General features: G+C 38.2%; 1 protein-coding gene across 1 annotated transcript in view; it reads right to left on the reverse strand.

The window, feature by feature from the left end:
- Window positions 1–27,377, reverse strand: part of B4 — a 285,095-nt gene that overhangs the window by 114,769 nt on the left and 142,949 nt on the right. The window contains exon 4 of the mRNA XM_065218597.1: window positions 7,769–7,813. The gene's annotated coding sequence lies outside the window, so the exon portion shown is untranslated. The remainder of the gene's footprint in view (window positions 1–7,768; window positions 7,814–27,377) is intronic.

A 27,377-nucleotide genomic window follows, 5' to 3' on the forward strand; every position in this document is an offset into this window, starting at 1 on the left:
AATCGATGTACACCGCTACTGAGAATAACTCAGACAGAGAGTCACTTCTACTCAGTTGTATAAGTAACTGCAGGGCAAACCACTTGAGGTGCATTTATTATAAAAAAACTACAAGGGAAAGCCCTGGAGGCAAGGCAGCTTTTGATCATGAGTAATATTTGAGTTAATTTTGAGTTACTCTGAGTAACTCGAGTTGCTCAACATGGGATGCACGGCAACACAGCAACCTTGTTGTGTTTATTCCTCAACTGTCAAAGAAAGACGTACATAGGTGATAAATATTTCTAAAATCTGCAGCTTCCCATTTTCGAAAGGATAATCCTGATGAATGTGAGGGTCGTAGTGGAATAGCTGTATAAATAAAGTGAGAAAATGCAGGCTTACACTGGCTAATCATCCATAGATAGATCCCATGACCTTCCTACTGCTTCGTGCCAATCCTTTATTAGCCGTTTTCATCCGAATCTAGTGCAGGCTGTTATCGGCCAACGTTGACCACAGCATTTGCAGATTCAAAATATGATAAATTTGTCATTTACATTCGGTTAAATTAACCAAAGTTTGAATTTTCGAAAGGCAACAAAGCTACGACTACTACTTTGTAATAGTTTTCTCTGACTTTTGTCTGAATGCACAAGAATTAATGCAGAATTTTGAGGCAGTAGCCTCATAGTTCTGAAATAATACTTGGGCATTCAGAGAAGTCTAGAAAAATAATGCTGGTTGTCATGATATACAGGAAAAAATAACTATAGGCATTTCTATTTGCCACTAAGTTCGACTCGGGATTAATAGAAAAGCAATACATTGTCATCGTTTAGCCATATTTAAAATTTTATGTTTCCATAAAACCAAATCAAGCTCCTATCCATCTTGAATTCTCAACTTATTCATTCTTAAATAAAACAGCAAAAAAGGTTTATATTCCATTTAATTCCACTTAATTAATTTTGGTATCCATGACAGATACGTATTTCGTGCAGTCTTCATCAGTGTCATTCCCACTAAAGAACTGTGTATAGATTTTTCTCCTTTAGTTTACTTAAATACACACTTAGAAAAAATCACCGAGTTCGGTAATTCATTTACCGAATTCTCAACAGCTGAACGGTCGGTAATGTTTTCGGTAATCGAGAACATTACCGAAAAATCTGTAAACTGGATCAGCAAAATTAGCTGTCAAATTCACCGAACGATCGGTAACGTTTACCGATGTGCATTGCTTGATTTGTAGTCGTCTTTACCGGAGAACTGTAATTTTGAGGACGATATGCAAATCGAAAATTACCGAGAGATCTGTGATTTTTTAAAACGGTAACCGACTCAACTGTAATTTGCTTTAATATTGTTTCAAGGTGGCGGTCACTGCAAACCATGCAAAAATTTGGCTGCTGTCGTGATCAATAAGTTAGTGTTGCAAATTGCAATGAACAAAACCAAGTTTTGTCGGAAGGATTCGGCGCTACACGGAAAACAAGGAAGCTTTGGGAGAATATTCCAAATGCTGTTTTCAGATCGTCGCTAACGGGAATGAAACTTGGACCGACAGAAAAAACAAGCAACAACAGCAACAACATCGGCCATCTGTAACCGGTATTTATTTAGATAACGAAAATTAATTATTTACGGAAAATATCTACGATTCACTCATTTTGGTGTTGAATAACAGCCTCCATAATTTCACCTTTTTATTTTTCACAAGCAGGAACTCCTTTAAAGTCGATCGAAAATAACAATATGGTAGATTTGACGTTTACCTAGACCATTACCGAACTCAGTAATGGAACGCTTTGTTTACCGAAACTTCAGTAAAATATTTCACCGAAGTCAGTGATGAAGCTGATTTACAGAACTGCCGGTAAAAATGTTTACCGTTTTCGGTAAATTAAAATGAAATTACCGAAATTCGGTCATTTCATTTACAGTTTTCAGCAATAAAGCGAGAAAATACCGAAACATCTGTAATTTTTAGCATTACCGATCAGAGACGGTAATTTTTTTTACCGAACTCAGGGTCTCTGTATAAGTGTGTACGTATCTGTTATGGATACCAAAATTAATTAAGTGGAATTAAATGGAAGATAAACCTTTTTTGTTGTTTTATTTAAGCATTCCGCTAACAACCCAATTTCATTACTTCATTATTCATTCTTATTTGAAATGATGCAATTTGCAATTATAGCCATCCAGAACCTCTGATTTGCCAAGCACATGGAGGCCTCATAAAGCATCAATGACATTTATATAAGGTCTGGGCCAACAGGCAGCTTGCTGGTGTTAGAAGCAAAAATGTTGTAAACAATTCTGAACATCTGCGAACAGATAGATATACGTCACTGCAAACATACTGAGAACAGATAGAAATACGTCACTGCCAACAGCTGTTTCGTGTAAAAAGATAAACATTGCAATATAATACGAACACCACCAACCATTTGCACATTTCACTAACACCAATAAGCCCTTTGGCCCAGACCTTATATAACCGTCATTGATAAAGCATGTCTTGCCGGGTGATACGGATACATTTTTCATGTTAGGTCATCTTCGGATATGGAATTTTTACCTTATTTCCCTTTAAAGCAAAGCTCTTAGATTTCGCTTAGATTTCATGCTGTGAATGAATCCAATTGATTAAATAACGATTTGTAACAAGAAATTAATAAAATAATTCAGATTCTCCTTCTCCTCTGACACATAATGTTTATTCACACTGTCTTTGTTGTTGTTTATTTATTATTGATTTGTATTTGTTGATGTATATAAGGCCAGACTACTTTGATAATTGTTGAGTAATTATGAGTTACTCAAATTTACTCGGAGCTAAAATATTAGTTTTGAGTACAGCTGGCTTGCCTCTAGGGAAAGCCCTATGGGGTTGTACGCAATGGTGACGTAGGACTACGTGGTTTTATATAATAAATGTTACTTGTTAAATGCAGCAGGAGTTTGTGTTTTGTGTAGGAATATGAACTTGAGCGAGGTTCTCTCTGTTTATTCTCTTTAGTATGACACGCTTGGCATAGATGGCCACAGCGACTCACAAAGAGCTACTGATTCCGATCAATAGCGGTGCAGCTCGCTGTTTGCAGGCAGCCTTTCGTTGTGTGCTGGAGAACAATGTTAAACGCCACGCTCCGAAAGCACTGCTGCTGCTGCTGATGCCGACGACCGGACACCACCACACACAGTGATTGGAACTGAATCCGATCAGTGGTTGAGAGCAACCTTGATAGCTAGCTGCTTGCGGGCAGTTTCTCGTTGTGTACTGGAGAACACCACCACTCACCACGTGGTGATTGAATAAACAACGTTTGGTGAGACCGGATGAAATTGAACTTTGAAATCTGTGTTAGGGAAATTGGCTTTCGCAGGCAATCGGTGATTATTTTAATTATCATAGCAACAGTTGCACATTCGTGCAATTTTCCATAGTGATATTTTGAATATGATGATAAAGTTTTAAATTTAACAGATGCGTAGAAATATTCTGATCGATTGGTGATATAATTATTGAAATTGGTCCAGGGGCAGCTGAGTTATTAACGTTCAAAATCTTTCATAATTTGGTCACATATTCCATTTTCGGTTTTCACAAAGTGTACCGCCCTCTAGAATTCATAGACGTAGTCCTACGTAAAAAAAAATAAATGCATTTTTAGACCTAAAAAAAAAGAAATTTTCTTAGTAGATTTTTTTCCCGATTCGAGAAAACTATTCCATAAGCTCCTCGATCGAGAACGCGGAAAAAAATCCGTCGAAATTCTCGCCTCGATGCATGTATGTATGTATTGGTGTCACCTAAAAAGCGCATGCTTTGTATACTGAATGGTTGATGCTAGAGAGGGTCTAGTATAAGAGAGGACCGGAATGGCTGGATTTGAGCCAAACGAACTGTCAAAGCCAGAGCCAATCGAGCAGCGCCTATATTGATTGCATTGGCAGTGTTGCTAGAAACCATCCAGGCATAGGTTGCCAAGGCAGTTTGTTTTAAATCCACTTAAGACCACCCTCTCTAGTTGATGCAAACGATGGAAATTAAATGCATTTGCTTTAAATTAAATGCATTTGTTAAATACATTAAATACATTTATATTCAATGGGCATTCTAAAAGTGAGACGCCACTCTCTCTGAGTTATTCGCCAAGATCGCCTTAAAAACAAATACAAAGCTTTAGAAAATTCAAAATGACCTAAAAACACCCTATAAGCCCTAATATTAGAAGATGAAACACCACCAATATCTTAGAAGACAACCGGATACCGGATGATCTCGATCTAAGAAAATTCTAAGGGAACTTTTTAAGTGTGAGTCTAGTCACCATGAAATCTCATTTGAAATTGTTCTAACACCCCCACTATTTAACGATATTGTTAAAAACCCGAATTTGGGTACGCGACTGCATATTACAATGAGTAGCTCAATAATTTTTCAACAGATTTTGGATTTTAAAACGGTTTTGGAACTGAGCCAAATCAGTCAACATTTACTTATGACTGACACATAAAAAAAAAGAAAAAGAAAAAAAAAACAAAAAATCAGTCAGACTCGCTTCAATAACATACTAATAGCTTTTCAGAATCAACGATCCGGTCTTCGACAAAGTTGTTGAGCAAAAAGGGGAAAAAACTTCGAAATTTGGCAAGGGGGAAGGATCATGTTTAGTCACTTTAATAGAGTCTGAAGTTAGAAATATGCGATATTTTTTTTTGTCAAAATCAAATTGGAAAAAATCTCAACGAATTTCCGAATCAACAGAAATCTGTATATATTTCAAAAGCTCTGATAAAATGCAGTACATTAAAATATGGAAATAGTTCAATGGATTGAACGTACCCAAAAATTTTGATATGTCAGCAATACCAAAAATTAATTGGACTATTAAAATTTATTTTGCTATCGTTAAAAAAGCGACTTTAGTGACAATTTTGACGAAAAAAGTGACTTTAGTGACTTTCAGCCAAAAATATTGACTTTTATGAGACCAGCTTAAAAAAAATGATCAAGTCACTCAAAAGTGACCATTTTCCAGCCCTGGATAACCGATGGGTTAACTTAAAATCCACGGATACGCAAACGAAGCGTATCCATTGTGAGTGGCCCTTATGGATCGTAACTGATACATTTAGGAACATCTGACAGTTAGACAATGAAGATCTCAAAATACTGTGTGAGTGCGGTAAAATGAGTCTATCAATGCATAAGTGTACTTATGGTGACTCGTTATACTGCACTCATACTGAAGCATTTAGAGATTTCTAAAAAATTAGCTTTACTTTAGGAGAAACGGCCTATTTATAATTATGAATTAGTGGAATATCAGCTTCTTGGGATAGGGAAAAACTTGCTATTTTTCACAAGGACAACAGAAAAAGAAATACAAAAATGATGTATTTCAGGTTTTCATCAAACCACCGTTGCTTGAAGCATTTCTAACAATTCACAAGTATGATCGAAACTCCATTAAAATCGGGTGTATAAAATGTAACACAAAAATCATACATCGCACATCTTCATCTCCAATCATTTTTCAATTCAATTCTTATAAGTACTTGCAAATTCCTAGTTCATTCGTAAATAGCATTCAAACACCCTTCCATAAAAGCTTTTTTCCTTTGTACTCTCCTCGCCAATGTTGTCTCAATTGCTGAAAACGATAGGTTTTGGAAGGCTATTGGTCGAATAACAACGATGCTGCCGGGCTCGGCAATCGTTTGCTCATTTATTACAGTATTAATTGCACTTTCACAGCCGCATTTACGGGGATGATTACCACACATTTAAAAATTAAATCGTCTGTTGTCTGTTGAGAGGCCGGCCCCTGTGAAAGGAAGGAACTCTGCTCCGCGCATAATCTGTGTCTCACAGCTCTGGGAAGGAAGCAGCCACTGATGAGCCAAAATGATCAGACATTTGTTTTCTTCGAACTGGGTGGATGACCTCGAAAATTGGAGTAACTCCTCTGCTGCAGCTGTTTGGTGCGTGGCGGGTAGCTGCTTCCGAGCAATGGAGTTACGCAATAATGGAGCCTTCTCTCGTGCGTGTGTGAGAGCAATTACACTTGCACATTCCTCTATCTCCGAATACGCGAAGAGTAATTTGCACTCTCCGTCGATGGATTGTTTACGGCGTGTGGCATAACAACCTTTTCGAAGAATTTCCAAATTGGTGCATTTCGTGAAAGGTTGAAGGCTCAAGTTCAGGCGGATCGAAGTTGTGCAAAGTGTAATCATTGAGTTGATCAATCAGTCTAATGCAGTGCAGTGGTTTTGGATCGAAATATGACTCGAGGGTCACATTGTTGGTGATTCATGCAGAACTTTTTGTTAGGTCCACTGAGATTGATAAATAGACAATGATGCTGATTCTATTGCTGTACTAGGCAGTTCAAAATCACTTTATAAAGCGAACAATAAGCAGAAAAGATCTTTAAAACAAACCTTTTTAATATAACATTAATCACTATAATAGGATTACACAAGCTAATCTGTAAAACTTTAAACTGCGGCCATTTTCACGTTGAACGTGGGCACTAGACTGGCCCAAATTAATATTGGAGGAATTTGATTCATTCCATTAGGTGAGAAAACCATGCTCTGTAAGTTTCAACTCATTTGTATGTAACACGAGCTGGCGCTTATAGCTCAAAATAAGCTGGCGCTTATAGCAAAGTGAGTGGAATCAACCCTAACTAAAAGCGCCAGCTCATCTTACAACCAAATGAACTGAAACTTTAAGAGAGTGGTTTTCTCACCTAAAGGAACAAATCTAGGGGTTAGCCCGTGGAAAATGAGAACTTTTATTTTTTGGGCCAGTCTAGTGGGACCTCTCATGAACTCGTCTCGTCCAATCGGTAGTCCCTCCCCGCTTGTGCTATGTTTTTACGGTTCGGTTTTCCAAAAAACCGGCCAGTCACTCAATCAGACAACCACATACTAACAGTCAGTCGTCAGTAAGGCCTTTAGCGCGGTATTCAAATCAATCAAGGAATTTGTTGTCTGTTTTAATGAGTTAAGCAAACGGTATTTTCCCTACTTTTATCAAGGCAACTGAGCTGGGGGCGCAAAAGGGGGTGAACAATACTAGATGGCACACATTTCGGAGTAGAGTCCGTTCATTTCGATAAATTATTATGATGTTGCTTTTCAAAGTCCACCAACCACCAAGCCAGTCAGTTCACCGAGTGGGCTGTTATTGGATATAAGGGAAGGTCGCTGAGCGCAGACAAGCCGTTTAGCAGATCCATGTGAAATAATGGTTTGCTATTGTTGTTTTGTCTGCCGATTGGTGTCCCCTTAGGGGAAAATTCGCATTTCTGCTGTTAGCCTGCAGAGACCCAATAAATCCAATCAATAGAGCGACCCCAGTCAGTGGTCGTGCATCGGCAGGTAGCCTACCAGTGTGATGTGTAGAGCAAAACGGTCGTGCTGGGCTAGCAAACTTTAGGTGACTTTAACGTGACGATTGGCAGGAAACCTGTTATCAACCGTTCTGCGCGGAGCTCTTGACTCGTTAAGTTGGGCTGCTTGGCTGTTGTTGGGTGACTTAATGATATGTTGGTTGGTTGGTTAGTTGGCTGGGGCTGGTTTATGTAACGGAAATTGGCTGATGAATTCAGGCTGGTTTTCAAGGTCAGATGGGATTATGAAATGTGTGTCTCAGTTGAGGGACATTTCCTTTCTAATGGCAATGGGTAAACGTTCGTTTGTAGGGAGGATGGTTGGTTTTTTTTTCAATCTTCGATTGACCAGAAACTATAATATTTACCTTATTTGTGGTTGAAACTTGTCAGTCACGATTGAGACATTTTATCTGCAAGTAGAAGAATGTAAAAAAGCCTTTATTATTATTTTTTTATTACAGCGAAGCATGATTTGTTGGCATTGATTTTTCACTGGTATGTTGCTGGTTATTTTTAACCAAAAAGACATTAAGGGTTGAACCAAATTTTACAGAAGTTGACGTAAAATTAATCTTTCGCGTGAAACTGATTGAGGGAATCTGTAGGCAAACACAGATTCAATAATGAAATAATCGGAAGGCTTTTTACATAATTTTATGAAATTTATGTTTGCGAATTTTAAAAATCAAATATAATTTCACTGGGCCTAGTAAATCATCTTGATACGGTTTTGAACGAAAAATTATTTATTTCATTATATAGTCTATTGAAAAAATTAAAAGTTGTGTCCCAAGCACGAACGCATTATTAACTTAGGACTACAAGATTGTTTTTTGCTTAGGAATTTAATTAATAAAAACAAAGTTATTGATTTATATATTGTATTCTTAAATAAACAAACATTCAGTTCTAAGTTTTGAAGTTAGAGGACATTCAATATCCTTAATTGAATTAATTTTTCATATTTCAAAATTCAGTTCCTATTCCCTTCAAAATTAGGTTCCAAACATGTACATGTAACCAGAGTGAAAATTCGCTTTTCAAAATGCATTTATATAACAAACTGGATTAAAATACCTTAAAACGGGGTAACATTGATAGTTTTTTAAAGTATATTCTAATATTTTTTTTTAGACAAGACCTGGGGATCCTAGAGTCAATTCGTTACTAATATGTTTACCAGGAGTTATTGCATTTACACTATTTTTATTGTTTTGTGACCGAACATCAGTTTTGTTTTGTTTTGAAGTTACTTTGATAATCCTCGATGAATGTAGAAAAGCATGCGTAAACCTTAAACAATTTTAATCAAGAAATAAGAAACTTTGAATGAGTATATAATCAAAAACATCATAAGTTATAAAAAACAAGATTGAATTTGTGAAAACTTTATAGTAAATACATTTAATGAGTGATTGTTTGAGTGCCTTATAAATTAGGTGAAAAACAAGAAAACAATGTTCTACATCTATTTGGAAAATATGTAAAACATTCTACAAAAACTTTATACGATATCAAAGGTAATACCAACGGGTGGAAACTAACGATTTCAAATTAGTTCATTACTTGACTAGCCTATTGGTCCCAAGCAAATCGATTAACGTATCCCATTCTAGTCAAAAGTCTAGTACAACACTATGTTTGTTTTGATTCGCTATGAAAAATTGACAGATAAAATGAGAGGTTCGTGGATTTTCCTATGTTTAAACAGGTTTTTTAAACCTGCATGTCAGTATAACAATTGAAATCTTAAAACTAAAATTAAATCCGCTGGAAATTATTAATTATTTTGTTGGACATTTGTGCTAAAGTTTCAACATTCGAAATTCTATGTACTTCGGTAGTACTGTACCAGGGAGGCAACTTCAAAATCATCTTCAGAACTTTGTTCTGAATCCTTTGAAGTGCTTTTTTCCCGATAGTGCAACAACTAGACCATATTGGCACAGTGTAAAGCATGGTCGGTCTAAAAACTTGTTTAAATATTAGAAGTTTATTTGTCAGGCAAAGTTTGGATTTCCTGTTTATAAGAGGATACAAACATTTTATATATTTGTTACATTTGGCTTGAATGCCCTCAATGTGATCTTTAAAAGTTATTTTTTGGTCAAGTATTAATCCAAGATATTTCACTTGGTTTGACCAGGAAATTGGAACTCCGTTCATAGTGACTATGTGACTACTACTAGGTTTCGAAAAGGAAGCTCTAGGCTTTTGTGGAAATATTATAAGTTGAGTTTTGGAAGCGTTGGGAGAAATCTTCCATTTTTGTAAATAAGAAGAGAAAATATCTAAACTTTTCTGCAGTCTGCTGCAAATAACACGAAGACTTCTTCCTTTAGCGGAAATGCCTGTGTCATCAGCGAACAAAGATTTGTGGCAACCCTGAGGCAAATCAGGGAGGTCCGAAGTGAAAATGTTATACAATATAGACCCAAGAATGCTACCCTGAGGAACTCCTGCCCTAACAGGTAGTCGATTAGATTTGGAATTTTGATAATTTACTTGAAGAGTTCTGTCAGTTAAATAATTTTGAACTAATTTCATAATATAAAGTGGAAAATTAAACTTTTTCAATTTAGCAATCAAACCTTCATGCCATGGGGCCTCCCTTAGCTCAGTCAGTAAAGGCGCAGCTAGAAAGCAAGACCATGCTGGAGGTGGCTGGGTTCGATTCCCGGGCCGGTCTAGGAATTTTTCGGGTTGGAAAATGTCTCGACTTCCCTGGGCATAGAAGTATGATTGGACTTGCCACACTATTATACCAGTGCAAAAATGATACAGGCATCGAAAGCTCTCAATTAATAACTGTGGAAGTGCATCTAGAACACTAAGTTGAGAGCACGCAATAAGCTAATATGTGATATGCATTAAGCTTGAAATGCGAAAAAGAAGAAGAAGACCTTCATGCCAAACACTGTCGAATGCTTCTTAAATGTCTAGAAGAGCAACTCTAGTTGAGTGGCCTTCAGATTTGTTTGAACGAATTAAATTGGTAACTCTTAAGAGTTGATGAGTAGTTGAATGCCCATGGCGAAATCCAAACTGCTCATCTGTGAAAATTGAGTTCGTATTGATGTGAAGCATCATTCTATTTAAAATTATCTTTTAAAAAAGTTTACTTATTGAAGAAAGCAAACTTATTGGACGGTAGCTAGAAGCTTCAGCTGGATTTTTATCTGGCTTCAAAATTGGAACAACTTTTGCATTTTTCCATTTATCAGGAAACATCAGTTAAATAATTTTACCAAGAAAGACAAGTTTGGGAGTTTTTTGATGAGGATATAGAAACTTCCATCATCACCTGGAATCATCGAAAATATTTTCCCGAAAGAAAATATTCAGATAATCCCGAGCAACCTGATTCTCAATAGGACTAGTAAGACCCAAATTGAAATTATGGGAACTCTCGAATTGCTTAGCAAGTTTCTGAGCTGTTTTCCAAATTTGTGATCAAAATTTTACCACCTTCTTTAAGCGCTGAAATAGGCTTTTGAGGTTTTTTTTCAAAGTTTTTGTGAGTTTCCAAAAGGGTTTGGAACTCGGGTCTGATTTAGAAGCATTATTTTCAAAAGTTTTGTTCCTCAGGGTAGAGAATCGCTTTTTTATTTGCTTTTGCAAATCCCGCCAGATAATTTTCATGGCAGGATCGCGTGTTCTTTGATATTGTCTCCTACGGACATTTTTAAGACGGATCAAGAGCTGAAGATCGTCGTCTATTATAATTGAATCGAATTTAACCTCGCATTTTGGTACTGAGGCAGCTCTTGCTTCAACTATAGAAGTAGTCAGAGATTCAAGAGCATAATTAATTTCATCGTTGGTTTGCAGAGGGATGTTTGGATCGAAGTTATATTCCATAAATGTTCGATATTGCTCCCAATCAGCTCTATGGTAATTGAAAGTAGAGCTGTTGGGATTACAAATTATTTCTTGGGATATTTTAAAAGTTATTGGAAGGTGATCAGAACCGAAGTCAGCATGGGTAACCAATTGGCTGCAAAGTTGACATGAATCAGTTAAGACTAAATAAATAGTTGAGGGATTTCTTGCTGAAAAAAGCATGTTGGGCTGTTTGGATATTGAATAGTGTAATAACCTGCAGAACAATCATCAAATTGAATATAACCATTGGAATTGCTTTGAGCATTATTCCATGAGCGGTGTTTTGCATTAAAATCACCAATAATGAAGAAATTAGACCTATGACGGGTAAGTTTCTGAAGGTCACCCTTGAGAAAATTCTTTTGCTGGCCTACGCATTGGAATGGCAAACAGGCAGCTATAAACGAAAGTTGTCCAAATTTTGTTTCAACATAAACTCCCAAAGTTTCAAAAACTTTGGTTTCAAATGAAGAAAGAATTTTATGTTTGATTCGTCTATGAACAATGATGGCAACGCCACCACAGGGCCCATCAAGACAATCATTTCTATAAATGAAATAATTTGTGTCCTTCTTAACCTTATGGTCAGGTTTAAGGAACGTTTAAGTTATAACGGCAATATGCACGTTATGATTTAGTTAAATAGCTCGTCTTGATTATCTTTAAGAGATCGAGCATTCCAATTTAAGATATTTAATGCTTTAAAATCCATTACTGAATTTCAAAGTCATGACAATATTGTTTGCAAATTTTACTCCAGTTTGAATAACATCAAACATGGAGTTAGCTTTGAGCATATCAGAAATCATGTCAATTATTGATATCTGTAAAAATTACATTTTAGGGGCAATAATGCTTCCTAAGCCAAAATTGTCAAAATTTTCGTTAAAATTACGTTGGTTAGTATTTTGATTTCTACCCGGTGGAATAGCAGCATAGGTAGCTCCATTAACTCGCTGAACATTGTTAGCAGCGATGAGAGTAGGTAAAGATGAAACATTTGAAGCAGGGGTGATATTTGTACCTACGGATATGCATGTAGAATTGGTTCCTCACTGACCGTTGTTAACAGCAGAGGAATTTGTACCTCGTCGGGAACGGGGAGCATTTCCTATCTGTCCCTTAGAACGAGATTGTAGGATCGCTTGCGAGTCTTACATTCCGAAATATTGGATTTGTGGTTTTCACCACAATTTGAACATTTAAATTTCTTAGGATCCTCCTTCACAGGACAGTCGTCCTTTGCGTGAGAGGATCACCACAATTCATGCATTTAGCTGGCATGTAGCAATTTTTAGTTCCGTGACCCCATCCCTAGCACTGACGGCACTGGGTGAGCTTTTGGAAATTTCCTCCAGTCTTCCTGAAGTGTTCCACTTCACTCGGACATGGAGCATAAGGCTAGCATTTTCTAAGGCCTTAAGGTTGTTTAGTTCACTAGACTTGACGTGAACTAAATAAAAATCATTGGAAATCCCGTTGCGCGAATCGCCAGGACGGGATTTCATTTTCATTTTCATTACTTGGAGTGGCACAACTCCAAGTAATTTTGCCAGTTCATCTTTGATCTGGTACAGGGATTCACCACTGGGCAGTCCTTTCATGACAACCTTGAACACACGTTCAGTTTTGGCGTCGTAAGTAAAAAAAATGTGCTGCTTCTCAGTAAAATGCTGGAGAAGAATCCGTCCAAGGTTTCAGCCAATACACGTCATTCACCCCGACGTCCAATTTGTAGTGAGAACTTAACTTCCACGAAATTCAAAAGTTCCATGCGAAGAGCATGGAAATCGGAAGTGGTTATCACAATAGGGGGAATCTTTTCCTTTTTGGCATTAAGCCGGGAAAGTTTACTAGATTTTTTCTTGGATGATGGATCATTCTCATCATCCGTGAGCAAATCAAATTGATTACTCAAATTAATTTCATCAGAAGGGGGATCAAGAGTTTGCCCCTTTCTTTTGCGCTTAGGCGCCATGGTGGCAGTAAATTTTTATCCAAATCGACTTCCAAGCAGATTACTATAAGAATCTATTTATTTATTTGTCGTCAATCAGTGTAGACCGTTTTACAATTGTTGTCTTAAGAGCTATTTTTCAATTTTGTCTTTGTTTATATTTTTTATAATATAAACAAAGACAAAATTGTAAAAATAGCTCTTAAGACAACAATTGCAGGATCGAAGAGGAAATTTCCAAATCGATATCCAAGAAGGATTACCTTGGGTAGGGCCAAACAAGGATCGAAGAGGAATAAGAGTTGATCAATGTAGAAATTTTACAGGTTGAGCACTAAAAAGTGCTGTTTAAATTTGTTGTAGCTTTAGGTAGTAGTAACACTTCCTTCAGCAAAAAGCAAATAGATCCGCACGGCAAGAGAGCACGATGCGGACTGACTGTTCCCATATAATATTTTTGGTTTTAACACAGCCTTGTTGTCCATGATTTTAACTTATATAATGTTTTAAAATCTTGATAAAACTTGCAATATTACTTGGGTTCATTCCATATGTCAATAATTAGTTTGTAAATCTCATCTTCTGGCTTCCAGATGTGGCTTACTAAAACAAACGAGATAATTTTCTAGTCACAGCGCATTGAAAACATCCACACTTAGTTTAAAAAAAAAAATACAGAACGTAAACATTACAGAAAATAGTTTAATGCAGATCACATTCTGCACCAACGTGAGTGGTTTGTGACTCAAAAGCTGCAAGAAACGGATTACCAATATATTATTGCGAAATGCTCCGAAGGTTTCCCTCCACCTGATTGCTCCCAACCCCAAAGTATCGCAATCCTAGACTCTCACCTATGTACGTAAAAAATTATGGAAATGCCTTTAAGGGGGAAAGGAAACGTCATTATTTTTTGGAAATTCAAAAGCAGTTTTTTCGTTAAAAGCGAAATTCTGTCAATTAAAATGCGTTCACTGTGTTTCGGTAAGCATATAAAATGCAATGAACACATTTTCTTGGACGTAATTTTGGTGTTCAACGAAAAAACTGCCTTTATTTTTTTTGAAAATTAATGACCTTCCCTGCGATTTTTTTTATATAGGCCTGCGTTTAGTAAATCATAGGTCTTAAAATTATGAAATTCATAACTTTACCCAAGAAACAATCTCCTTAGGACGTTCTAGAAAAAAAAAATGGGAATTGAGATGGAGCTCCTCACCTGGATTAAATCGTATTTAGTTGATCGCCAGCAAATTGTAAGATTCAACGAGAAAGCATCTAAGCCAATTCATGTCACGTCAGGGGTTCCCCAGGGCTCGCACCTAGGTCCCCTTCTTTTTATTTTGTACATTAATGACGTCTCTCTTATTTTAAAAAATATCAGGGTGCTTATATACGCTGATGACATGAAGCTATTTTTAGAAATAGGAAGCGATAGCGATATGAATGTGTTTCAGAATGAAATACATGTTTTTTACAGATGGTGTAGTAAAAGTTTATTGAAACTAAATATTAAAAAATGTAATCTTATAACGTACAGTAGAAAACTAAACAAACAAAATCTTTGTATTACATTAGGTAATGAAAATGTTTAGAAATGTGAAAATGTAAGAGATTTAGGTGTTATTCTAGATTCTAAGTTGACATTTGTGGACCATTATAAGACAATAATACATAGAGCAGTAACACTCACAACATCTTGCATGAAAAATAAAAAAAATCCATTTGTAAATAAGTTATATATTAATTGCTTTTAAAACATCCTGTTTTAGACGCGTTGTATTGTTGCTTGTGAAGTATTCAACCTTTCTAACAAGCACTTGTTATCTTGAAGTTGTATTTCGATATTGCATGTCTCAATTACCAGTTTACAACACATTTATGGCTAGCCTTATGTACAACATGTTTTCACATGTCATTATTAGAAACATGAATACATCTGAGATATAACTTATTGATAACATGTTATTAATAAGTTATATTTCAGTTGTACTCATGTTTCCAAAAATGAAATGTTTTATATAAGGCTAGCAAGTTTTCATCAAAAACAATCAGTTATAAAAGTGTTATAAATAGGCAATTGAGAGTAGCCATACCTAATTATAACTTCAATATACGATACAAGTAATGTTCTTGTTTTTCGTGTTATAAAAATATTTTGGTAACAATTATGAAATTTCTCAATGCATTCTACAAACTGCACTCCAATATGGCTGACCAATGAAGCAATGTTTAGAATGAAAAAAACATTTAATTTGTGCTTTCACCATCACATGTACGTTTTGTAAAAGAGAAAAGTAAGATAGTTAAAAAAGAAAGTTGATATTCTTTTTGTTTTTTTTTTGCAAGGTTAAGGAATTTTATCCAGGATTTTTTATGCAATTCAATTTAATTTTATATTAAGCTTTTTCTAAGAGCCAATGAGTTTTTTAGAAGTAGAATGTGATCTACCATAAATTTGCAACCGCATAAATGTTTGCAGTACGGAATATCAGTTTAGGTACTTTATTCGCATGATAACACTCCTCAGAAGAATAAGTTGCGTAGATTGATGATAAACAAGGAATAGGAAGGATGAAATTAATTTACAACATGTCCAATACAGTAGGTTGCGTTATAGTCATAAATAAGTTGCGCAAGTCAAGCATATGTTATATATAGATCCCACCTCTTGCGCTTTTTTCGGTACAAATGAGTTGTATATAAGTAACTAGTCGTAAATTTTTACCGCTGATATTGTCATAAATAAGTTATGTAAACCCATTTATGACAAATTGTGTTGCTTGGGAATATGCTTATTTTTATAAAACGTTTCGGTCTCCACTTTAAAGATCCTTATACAATAAAATCACTTTACGTTGCTTATGTGAGGTCAATTTTAGAATATTGTAGCGTTGTTTGGTCACCCTATGTGAAAAAGCATGAAGAACGAATATAGTCAATCCAAAAGCAATTTTTATTATATGCACTACGTAAGTTACGTTGGACGGCTTTTCCTCTCCCGTCATATTAAGCACGTTGCTTGCTGATCAGCATTCAAACATTGAAAGAACGTCGGGATTACGCAGAGATTTCTTTATTAAACAATATCATTTCGCAACGCATTGACTCAGCTGATCTATTGTCAAGGTTAAATGTGTATGCACCTTCCCGACAATTACGCAATCGACAGTTGTTCACAGTAGATCGCCATCGGACCAATTACGCTAAATTTGGACCTGTAAATCAGATGATGACTGTTTATTATCATCATTGTGAAATGATTGACCTAAATATGCCCTCAACAGAATTAAAAATATATTTCAGAACCCTGCGAAGTCATAGAACATAAGTCCTAATGTTAATATGTAGTCTACGATTTGTTTGATTGACGAATAAATAAATAAACACATAAATAAATAAATAAAGCTAACATTAGCCATTTGGTGGCTTCGACTGGTTGATTGGAATTCTTTTATGGGGTGGCTTTCTCAGTCTTTTAGTAGAAACGATTAATTTTTTTACGTTCCCTAAAAACGTAAAAAATTAATCGTTTCTACTAAAAGACTGAGAAACCCACCCCATAAAATAATAAATAAATAAATAAATATTTAAAAAATTAGATTGCTTGTAAACGGAGCAACTTTTTTGAAGACCGTAGAGCAGTAGAAAATATGCCCACGGTTCTAAAGATTTTTGTCACGCATCCGGCCTAACTTCCCTGACATCCTTCTGTAATCTGACAGTATATATGAGAGTTTTTATTTTATTTTCATGTTATTATCTTGTATGCTTTATTGTTTCAAGTTTCCAAAGCTTTAGTTTTCGATACAAATACAAAGCTAAACTACGATTAATTTCTTGAAACATATTATTGAGAAGGATATGATTGATGTCTCTGAGCTGGGGACTCTCTTCAAATTCGGGGCTCTTCCTTTTGCCCACCATCGTCCTACCGTTAATACGGTACTGGTTTGTACACAATTGAGCTGGAATGACCCACATGAATTTGATGGCGATCGAATCCTGCACCAAGCGGCAATTGTATTCATCATTCACTGAATAGCCAATAATCAACCGTCAAAAACAGATTTCTCTCATCAAAACATAGTCGTAAACCTTGTCATGATTGAATACTATTCTTACAGTTTTGATTGCTAATGTCACCACTATGCGCTCCAACCAAATCCAACCGGTCACCGTCTATAAATGATCAGAAAACGTCAGAAAATTTGCACCCATAAAACGCTAAAACAATAAGGAAACGCCAAACAACACTACTGCTGCCTCTTTCCTGGAGTTCAGATGCACATACAAAGTCACTCACACGCATTTCGCGCGGGACGGAACTCTTGTTATTCCATTGCCATTGCGGTCACAAGCCATAAACGTACGAGTTCACTTTAGGTATACCGGCTCGGAGAAGCTAAGAAATCGGAATTGCCTCGCTCGTATGCATAAGGAGGAAATTAACGTTGACATTGAACACCAGCACCAAAATTTTGCGCTCGCTGAACAAAGGTTCAAGTAGCGCTCGAGTTTGGGTGCTACCGGTCATCGCCGAGCTTCCACCGCTGCAGTGCTTCTGCAATGTTGTTGAGTAGGAAAATAAAAGCAAACATAACAAAAGCTATCGATGGCAAACAGAGCTGCTTGAGATTTTTAGTTGCGTGTGGGTGTCAACAGGTCTCTTTTAGAAGAGGTGTCTGATCTGAAGTAGACATCTCTGTTCACGAGAGGGACATTCTTATTGTTGGAACTACAATCGAACGGAAGCTGTGAATGGCGCGAGTCCGGTGTTTGGAGCACTTCCAGGTGCATTGAATGCAGAAGAGAGAGCAAGTCAAGGCCGTTCAAGTGGAGATGGGTCATAGGTCTGAGATTGCGGGCTCTGTTCAGTAGATTGGTGGTGAATCGCTGTGACATCCTTATTCTCGGAACCACTTCGAAACTTTAAGTGCACAAATATCAGCTCCTGCGACACGTGCAACATTCAAATTGTTACTCTTCGTTTGCTTCACTGCAGCATACATCACGTAGCGATTTCAGGTGAAATTGAGCATTGATTTCCGAGATTTGTGTACAGCTTTCCCTCGAAGAACGCGTTACCCACTGAGTTCTACCTACCGCTTTGTCTCGGTGGGGTTTCAAGCAAGCGCGCTGATTTTCTGCGAGTGACTAGTTCTTCTTTAGCACTACTCACATGTTAAAAATCAGACCGACTGGTTGTAACCCCGCCGAGACAAAGCGATGGGTGCAACTCAGTGGGTAACGCGTTCTTTGGGGGATAGCTGCAATTGAAAATTCGAAGTGGAACTGCATGTATAGCCTACGTAGCAGTTATTTATGGACTCAACAAGGAATCATCTTAAGCTGATGATAGGATTAATTTTTTAGGCAGTATATCTAGAGTTGTTATCAGTTTATTCTGTTATTAATTAAATTTGGATTTCTAAGAAATTCTGTTAACTCAAGACTTACAATAGATTTGTAATTTTTAATTAATGTTTTCTTCTATGTTCTTACTAAGATTTCACAATTTAGACAAAAGTTAATCCAGCAATCAATCATTGGAATTTTTACTTTAAATGCTATGTTTTGAATTTGATTTAGATGGAACTTATCAATGTATTTATACTTTATTTTTATTTTTTTAAGTATCTTTTTGAAATGATCCATAACCAACTAAATCCGAACATTAAATAGTGTATAAAGGGACATGGAAAGGTTTTAAAGTAGTTATTTCCAAATCCATCTCAGCTTAATTAACACCTCAATTGCCATTCGTTGAATCATTATTCCGATTCACTCAACCACCAGAAATTTTAAACTCGTATAAATGCACCGCGAAGTAGAGTTGCATTCTTGCTTCATTCTCCACGACAAAGTTGACAGTTCAAACGCATCTGAAGGTATTGGGCATGGTACGCATGAATAAAAAAAACACTATTTTCCATTGCGACAACATTGCCTCAATAACGTGCGCACGATGAGAATTTTTCGGCACTTGAAACAATAACACAAACAAATTGCTTAAGCGTTTTTCTCAGTAGGCTTTGTTTTTCTTTACAGTGTGGAGACCTGTATGTTGCTATGAGTAGGTATAGAGCCGATTGTCCATTGCCGTAGAAATATTTTAAAAAGCACCGCGCGTACCGTTTAATACTGTTTATTGCACTTCACAGCTGGAAAGAAACAACTTCTCAGGGAGGAGGAGGAGGTGTGCTGGCTGGTCTCTTGGTCTGAGCCACAGTGAGAGGGTTCTTGCAAAACTTAGCCATCGTTAACGCCAGCTAGGGACCTACCACAAAGACGGGTATAGGTGGTAATAATTAATTTGTTTTCCCATTGTCTGACTCAATGCTCGATTATATTCTCGTTTAGGCGTGTGGCGAACGGGTGACCCAAATTGTCGAATTGTTTTTATTGGGACAGTGGCCAACGACGGATGGTTCTTTTTGTCCGGTTTCACTTTTATATTTGGTAGCACGACGTCGGCTACTGTTCCAAATCGTGGAGTTTACGAAAGGTAAACGGGTCATTGCCGCAGACTGTTGTGCATCTTGATATGTGCAAATTTAAATCAAAATTATAATTTGCGGTTAACGTACACAGCAAAAAAAAATATTTTAATATTACATCAAAGCAAGGTTGCAAATACTCATTTCAGCTAAAAAAATGTTTTTTTTTAAATATGAAATAATTAGATGCCATGATCATATTTTTAATTGGTAGGATACAAGAAGAGGTTGCAAAGAATGTGTTTGACATATTAAAACTGTTTATTTAACTTCATGAGAGTCACAATCAGCGATTTTTCACAAACTCACTCACTCACTCACTCACTCACTCACTCACTCAGCGATCAGAAAATCGCTGATTGTGACTCATAGAAAGCAAAATTTACAGGTTTTATGTTTCAAACGCATACTTTGTAACCTCTTCTTGTAAGTTACAAGTAAAACATGCCATCATACCATCTTTTGGTTCTATTATTCCGAAAAACATTATTTTAGCTGAAATGAGTATTTGCAACCTTGCATCAAAGTGGCTGCACTTCAATCGGGTCAAAAAAAAATGTTGTAATATTACTTGCCAAAAAGGACAAAATTATCAAACTGAAACGACGCTGCTTTTACTGCATTTGTTTATTGATGTGACCATCAAAATTACATGAGATTTTCGACATGGTTGAAGTGCATCCTCTTGGATGTAATATTAAAATTTATTTTTTGCTGTGTAGGTTAGAGCACTACATCGGCAGAAGTGGCCATTTCCGTCATATCGAGCAGAAACATCATATATTTCAATGATTTTGGCGTGAACGAATCAATCACACGTTTGGTAAGATAGTTTGGTTCAAAAGCTACAAAAAATGTAAATAAGAACGCATAAAAAAAATAGGGGAAATGGATGTAATGTCGTCCTAAATGCCCCTAATTTGGGCCCATACATAAATGCAGCAATCGACTAAATTTTCAATAGTGACCAAAAATATCCATTAGTACCGTCGTATTTCATCTACATAAAGGGTGATACGGTCAAAATTTGGTCAATATCAACTTGACGTATTTCTTTCAATTTTGCATTTAAAAAACCTGAACACCCCTCATTTTGAAGGTGTGTGTGTGTAGAATGTTGCTCCTATTTTGATTTTGGAATTCACTCTTCAGTTGTCAAAATGCCGTCCAAGCAAGAAGAGCAGCGTATCAAAATTTTGCTCGCGCATCGCGAAAATCCGAGCTACTCGCACGCAAAGTTGGAAAAATCGCTAAAAGTTGCTAAATCAACCGTTACAAATGTAATTAAAGTGTTTGGGGAACGTTTGTTGACAGCCAGAAAGTCTGGATCGGGGGTAAATCGAAAACCGGAAGCCGCTGACACGACAAAGAGAGTTGCCGGTAGTTTCAAGCGAAACCCTAACCTCTCTCTCCGAGATGCCGCAAATAAGCTGGGTGTATCGTCTACAACCGTGCATCGAGCCAAAAAACGAGCCGGACTATCGACTTACAAGAAGGTAGTGACTCCAAATCGCGATGATAAACAAAATACGACGGCCAAAGCGCGATCCCGGAGGCTGTACACGACGATGCTGACGAAGTTTGACTGCGTGGTAATGGACGACGAAACCTACGTCAAAGTCGACTACAAGCAGCTTCCGGGACAGGAGTTTTATACGGCAAAAGGAAGGGGAAAGGTAGCAGATGTTTTCAAGCACATGAAACTGTCAAAGTTCGCAAAGAAATATCTGGTTTGGCAAGCCATCTGTACCTGTGGCTTGAAAAGCAGCATTTTCATAGCTTCCGGGACTGTCAACCAAGAAATTTACGTGAAAGAGTGTTTGAATAAACGTCTGCTGCCTTTCCTGAAGAAACACGGTTGTTCCGTACTGTTTTGGCCGGATTTGGCATCTTGCCATTACGGTAAAAAGGCCATGGAGTGGTACGCCGCCAACAACGTGCAGGTGGTTCCCAAGGACAAGAACCCTCCCAACACGCCAGAGCTCCGCCCAATTGAGAAATACTGGGCTATTGTCAAGCGGAACCTAAAGAAGACCAAAAAAACTGCTAAGGGCGAGCAGCAGTTCAAGGCAAACTGGCTTTCTGCGGCGAAGAAGGTGGACAAGGTGGCTGTACAAAATCTGATGGCAGGGGTCAAGCGTAAGGCCCGGCAATTCGGATTTGGAAAAGCGGAAGCCTAATTGAATATTTTTCTTGAATTTTATACTAATGGAACTTGAAAAAGAAATTTAATTTGATTTTTTAAATAAACGATTTCACCGATTTACACGCGTTTTCCCTTGACCAAATTTTGACCGTATCACCCTTTAGAATTGATAAATAGCAGATTTTTAGCGATGGGCCCAATCTTAGATCCATAGGCCAACATTAGAGCTATTTCCCCTATTTTCATCTTTTTTTTATTCAAAATCGAAAGAAGTATCCTTCTAGCAAAAAAAAAAATATTACTGGATAAAAATAAGCAAAATAATCCAACATAAAAATAACAGCAAAATTTGCTGGTTGTTCAGTAATACGGAAGAGGAATTCATTTTGCGTATCATTTGAGAAAAAAAAAAACAATGTAATTCAATCTTAATTTATTTCGCACAATAACCCTCCGAAAGAACAAGAAAAAACTCAAAATTGGCACTTTTACGGTGCTTTCGGATTCTCCTGATAACATATCAATAAGTGCAGTTTCATGAACATTTACGGTTGTTCTGGTCCTTCCGGAAGTTCACCCTGTGGTCTTCAGGTTCCGTATTCCAGTAATAACTTCTGAAATAATATTGCCCCCTTGGATTCATGTTTCGGTTACAACTCCAAGTTCATTCTGACAACACACCAACAAGTTCATTAAAAAAACGCGAAGCTCTAGGACCTGTTCCATGAACATACCATTTCTGCGTTGGTTCCAAATATCCCGGAAGAACAAACTGTAGTCCTCAAGGTCTATTTCCCGGTCACAATTTGAAATTCAGTCTGATAAGTGCTTTCAAAAATACTGTGAAGCTCTAATCCCAGCTTTATGAATTGGCCACTTTTACGGTTGCTCTGGATCTTCCGGAGGGTCACACTGTGGCCTCAGGGTCCATGTTCGGGTCACGACTCTAAATGGTTAGGTTTTATTTATTATGGCTTTCAGCTGGAGGCTGGTTCGCCTCCGGACGACTCTAAATTCATTCTTACAACACATCTACAAGTGATTTTAAAGTAAAGCTTTAGCCCCATATAGGGACCCTGTAGGGTCCATGTACCGGTCACAACTTCAAATTCATGATTTTCATATGATTTTTTTTTGTAATTCGATTTTCCGGAGGATTCGATTATCCGGAGTGAAAAAAAAAATCGATACTCCGGATAATCGAGTCCGACCCGTAATTGCAATCCATTTAACAGTTCCCGCTGGATTCTCAGTAAATCTTAATTTTGCTGGACTTTGTTCAGCAATTCGTTTCGCTGAAAGGCATTTAATGGGAGTGCAGCATTGGATCTGTCAACTATTTGTCAACATCATCAAAGCAACCTGAGCAACAAACGAACAACAGTTTCGCCGATGGTGTAGTGGTAAGCGTGATTACCTCTCACCCCAGCAGGCCTGGGTTCAATCCCAGTCGGTGCCGCCGGGATGTTCTGAGGCATAACATCTCTGATCACGTCTTCCTTCGGAAGAGAAGTAAAGCCGTTGGTCCCCGGTTCATGAGTTGATGGGTCGATAGGTAGGGTCCAGGTGTGGGAGCTGCCTTCCTGGCGTCGGTAGCATGGTGCTCAGCACGGAAAACAAGAACGACGGAAAACAAATCAAAGGAAAAACAATTAAATGCGTGATCTTAGGAGCACAACTGTTTGAAATTCTTTGGAGGCGAACCAGCCTAAGGCTGAAAGCCTCCTAAATAAAGCTAAATAATAATAATGTTTGAAATTCTGGACATTGAAAAATTCCAGGATCTTGGACTGATATCCTGTAGATTGACAAACTTTCAAGATTTTGAGTGACGATATATTGAAACGTTGAAAGACAATACTTAATCTTAAATTTTGGACGCAATTTTAATGTTTTGGGTCTATGGATATCTTTTATGACCAGTCTTTTGATTTTCGTTATGTAGGTAGATCTTGATCTCAAAAATAATCTTTTTGCACAGTTTGTACTTCGACAAAGTTGGTGTGCTTAGATTGTTCATTCTGAGTCTCAGGTCTGCTTAAGCAATATTGAGCAATTTGTGAATTTGTTATAGGTTTCTTTCCGTTTTCTATAAGTTTTCCCATTCATACTTTAATGGTCTTGTGCAAATCCAGGTTACGAAAAAATTCTTTCAAATTTGGCACAGTTGTTGGGAACTTCAATCCTCAACACAAATGTATAGAACCGAGTGGCCGCACAGTTTACTTACCATAATTGCACTCTTTGAGAAGTTATATTCAATATACCAACTACCATGCGATTTTCTTCGAAGGAATGTATGTAACCGGACTTACACAACCTGCGATTGTCACCCTTGAAGAAACATTTCAAAATTCCGAATGTCATTAATTTTGACAACTCGAACTTCGAACTTGAAGTTTGATAAATTGATAATATGAACCATCCTATTACAGAATGAGAGCTTTATACAGCAGAAGACACCTTACTACAATATTTAACAATTTCAGTTAACATACCAATATCTCTTAGACATCCTAGTTGTCTTTGTATTCAAAACATTATCTACCTATGTACTTCAGTATGATGTATATGATGCCTATGTCACCTGTTAATCACCATAAGCAAAATGCTCCGAAAAAACAATCAAAATTTAAATGCACTATCTAACACTTCGCGGCGTACCATACAGACTGATCAGAGTCACCGTCCACCAGAGCTTCTCCGAGCCACGAACCTTGCACAATATCCTACGCAGTAGGTAAGTCATACAAGAGGAGGGGGTAGTGTCTGGCAATAATTACCATCGTGACAAAAGGCTGACAACAAAGCAAAGAAAATGATCTTACGCTTGGCAAACTGCCCATTATAACCGTGGAGGATAGCATCCCATGTAGTTCGGTCAAGGTTAATGTCAATTACCTTCCCTCCAACTGTGCTCCAACGCTGCTGGCAAGTGATAGCGAAGGCGTGCTGTAGTCTAAAATAGGCTCTCTAGAATAATTACTATCCGTTTATGGTGGGAATTCCGCGTGAGTCGCGGTTTATGGTAATTAATGATTTGATTCTTCTAAGGATGACTAAATTCATTCGCTGGACCGCACGCCACCACACTACTGGCTGCCGTTGCTCAATACGCTGTGTGTGGCTTTTGGGAAAGATTTGCCACAACGACGACGAACGGGATGGAAGGGTCATTTTGCTGCGGCCACGCCATGGCATCTCATTAGAAGGCTGCGGTGACAATTGAAACGGTGACATAAGCGGAGTCTTTTGCATGTTTCGCGCATGGTTCTCACACTTTGTCAAGTGCGAATAATAGTCGGAATGTACTGGGAATTTATGGCTTTTTGTTTTAAATTCATCATTCTAACGAAATGGTAAATTGCAAGGTAAACCTAACCGGGGAATGTAGAATTTTCTTATAGTTTTGCATAAAAAATGAACCAAATCTATTTTCTGTGATGTGGTCCATGTCTGGCTTTTAAAATAGTTTGGTTCAATATAATGTGAATTTATTTTATGAAGTAATAACATTCCCGCAATTTTTTTTTCTTTATTAGAGTGACTTTCAGCCACTGGCTGGTTCGTCACTTCCCCGCAAATTTATTATGCCAAGAAAATTATCTTATGAAGGCTATTGAACGAAAAAAATTATTCTGAAATAAATTACTTGTTCACTAAAGGCAGTTGTCAAGAATTACCATTACAGTTCTCGTAAGAAATACCCACAGAGTATTCGTGTTTAGTATCATATTCTTTTCATCACCGCTGGCCATTGGCCAGCGGGGCAAACGACTGGGTAATGCGTACCACCAGTACCGCGAGTACTTGAAGGATAAAATAGACCCCATTAGTGGTCCATTAGCCTCTTACCCAGTAACTCCTATCCCTACCTCCTCGTGGTGTCTCCTGGGATATGAGCAACCTTAGCGAAGATCGGGTAACCAACCCCGGTGGGAGCTTTGGTCATATGCTGACAGGGAAGGGGGCCCCTAGCGGGTTCGGCCTACACGGCCTGAGCGTCTGTTCACCATGGAGGTGCGGCTCAAACAGCGTCTGACTGGCATCCAGCGGCTGAATAAGAAATGCTGTATTGTGTCAGCTAAATCTAAGATGGCAGCCCCATCTACACAATAACTGAGCGTCTGTCCACCATGGAGGTGCGGCTCAAACAGCGTCTGCCTGGCATCCAGCGGCTGAAACAAGAAATGCTTATCCCCGAAAGCTATACCCAAGATGGCAGCCCCATCACGGCGGATAGGAGACCTTAGGCTAACTACCTACTGTCCCCGAAACTTTACAACTGTTACAGAAACCAATAGAGAAAGATCACGGACTGATATTACGGCAACGACTTTTAGCGCAAAACAACGGACAAGAATTGGAACATGGAATGTACTAACGCTAGCCCAACAGGGGAAGCTGGCACAACTCGCCAGCGAGGCTCGACGCATGAAGCTCGAAATCCTGGGACTAAGCGAAGTCCGTTGGCCAAACTTTGGAGAACACAAGCTGCCGTCGGGACAGGTACTACTCTATTCTGGTATTCGAGGTGAAAACGCTCCCCGCCACCGTGGAGTTGGTTTCCTGCTTAGCGCCCAAGCAAATGCGGCGCTCATCAAGTGGGAACCTATCAATGAGAGGATAATCGTTGCCAGATTCAGAACGCGGGTTCGTAACCTAACCATAATCCAATGTTATGCGCCAACCGATGCTGCCGAGTTACAGGACAAAGAGAACTTTTACAGTCAACTGAATGCAGTCGTGGATAAAATTCCGAGAGGTGACATCAAGATCTACATCGGCGACTTCAATGCGAAGATCGGCTCCGACAACACGGATTATGAGCGTGTCATGGGGCGCCATGGTCTTGGCGAAATGAGCGAAAACGGTGAGCTGTTGGCAGAGTTTTGTGGCAATAACGACATGGTGATCGGGGGTTCGCTCTTCCCCCATCGACCAGTGCACAAAGTCACGTGGGTTTCCCGTGATGGACATACCGAAAATCAAATCGACCACATCTGCATCAGCCGAAAATGGAGAAGGAGCCTTCTTGACGTTCGGAACAAACGCAGTGCCGACATCGCGTCTGACCACCATCTCCTCGTTGGAGAGATCCGCCTTCGTATCGCGCGGGTCCAGCGGCGGGAGGAGCGGCTCGGACGGCGATTCAACACACGCCGATTGGAAGATCCAGCAGTAAAAAGGTCATTCGTCGAGGAACTGGAGACCAGAGCTGCGGATATTCCTGATGGTGGCAGCGTAGAAGAGCAATGGACGGCGATCAAGGATGCCTTTACTGAAACGAGTGAAAACAACCTGGGCGAGCTGCGCGCTCAGAGAAAGGAGTGGATCACGGATGACACCTGGAGGAAGATAGAGGAGCGGAGAAATGCAAAAGCCGCGATAGAGCGGGCGAGAACCAGAGGAGCGAAGAACCAGGCCCGCCAACTGTATTCGGCTCTCGAGAAGGAAGTGAAGCGCTCGTGTAGGCGGGATAAGCG

Source organism: Ochlerotatus camptorhynchus, unplaced genomic scaffold, assembly GCF_037179485.1.
Source record: "Ochlerotatus camptorhynchus isolate MF236.1 unplaced genomic scaffold, CSIRO-AGI_Acam_v1.1 ptg000090l, whole genome shotgun sequence".
NCBI lineage: Eukaryota > Metazoa > Arthropoda > Insecta > Diptera > Culicidae > Ochlerotatus > Ochlerotatus camptorhynchus.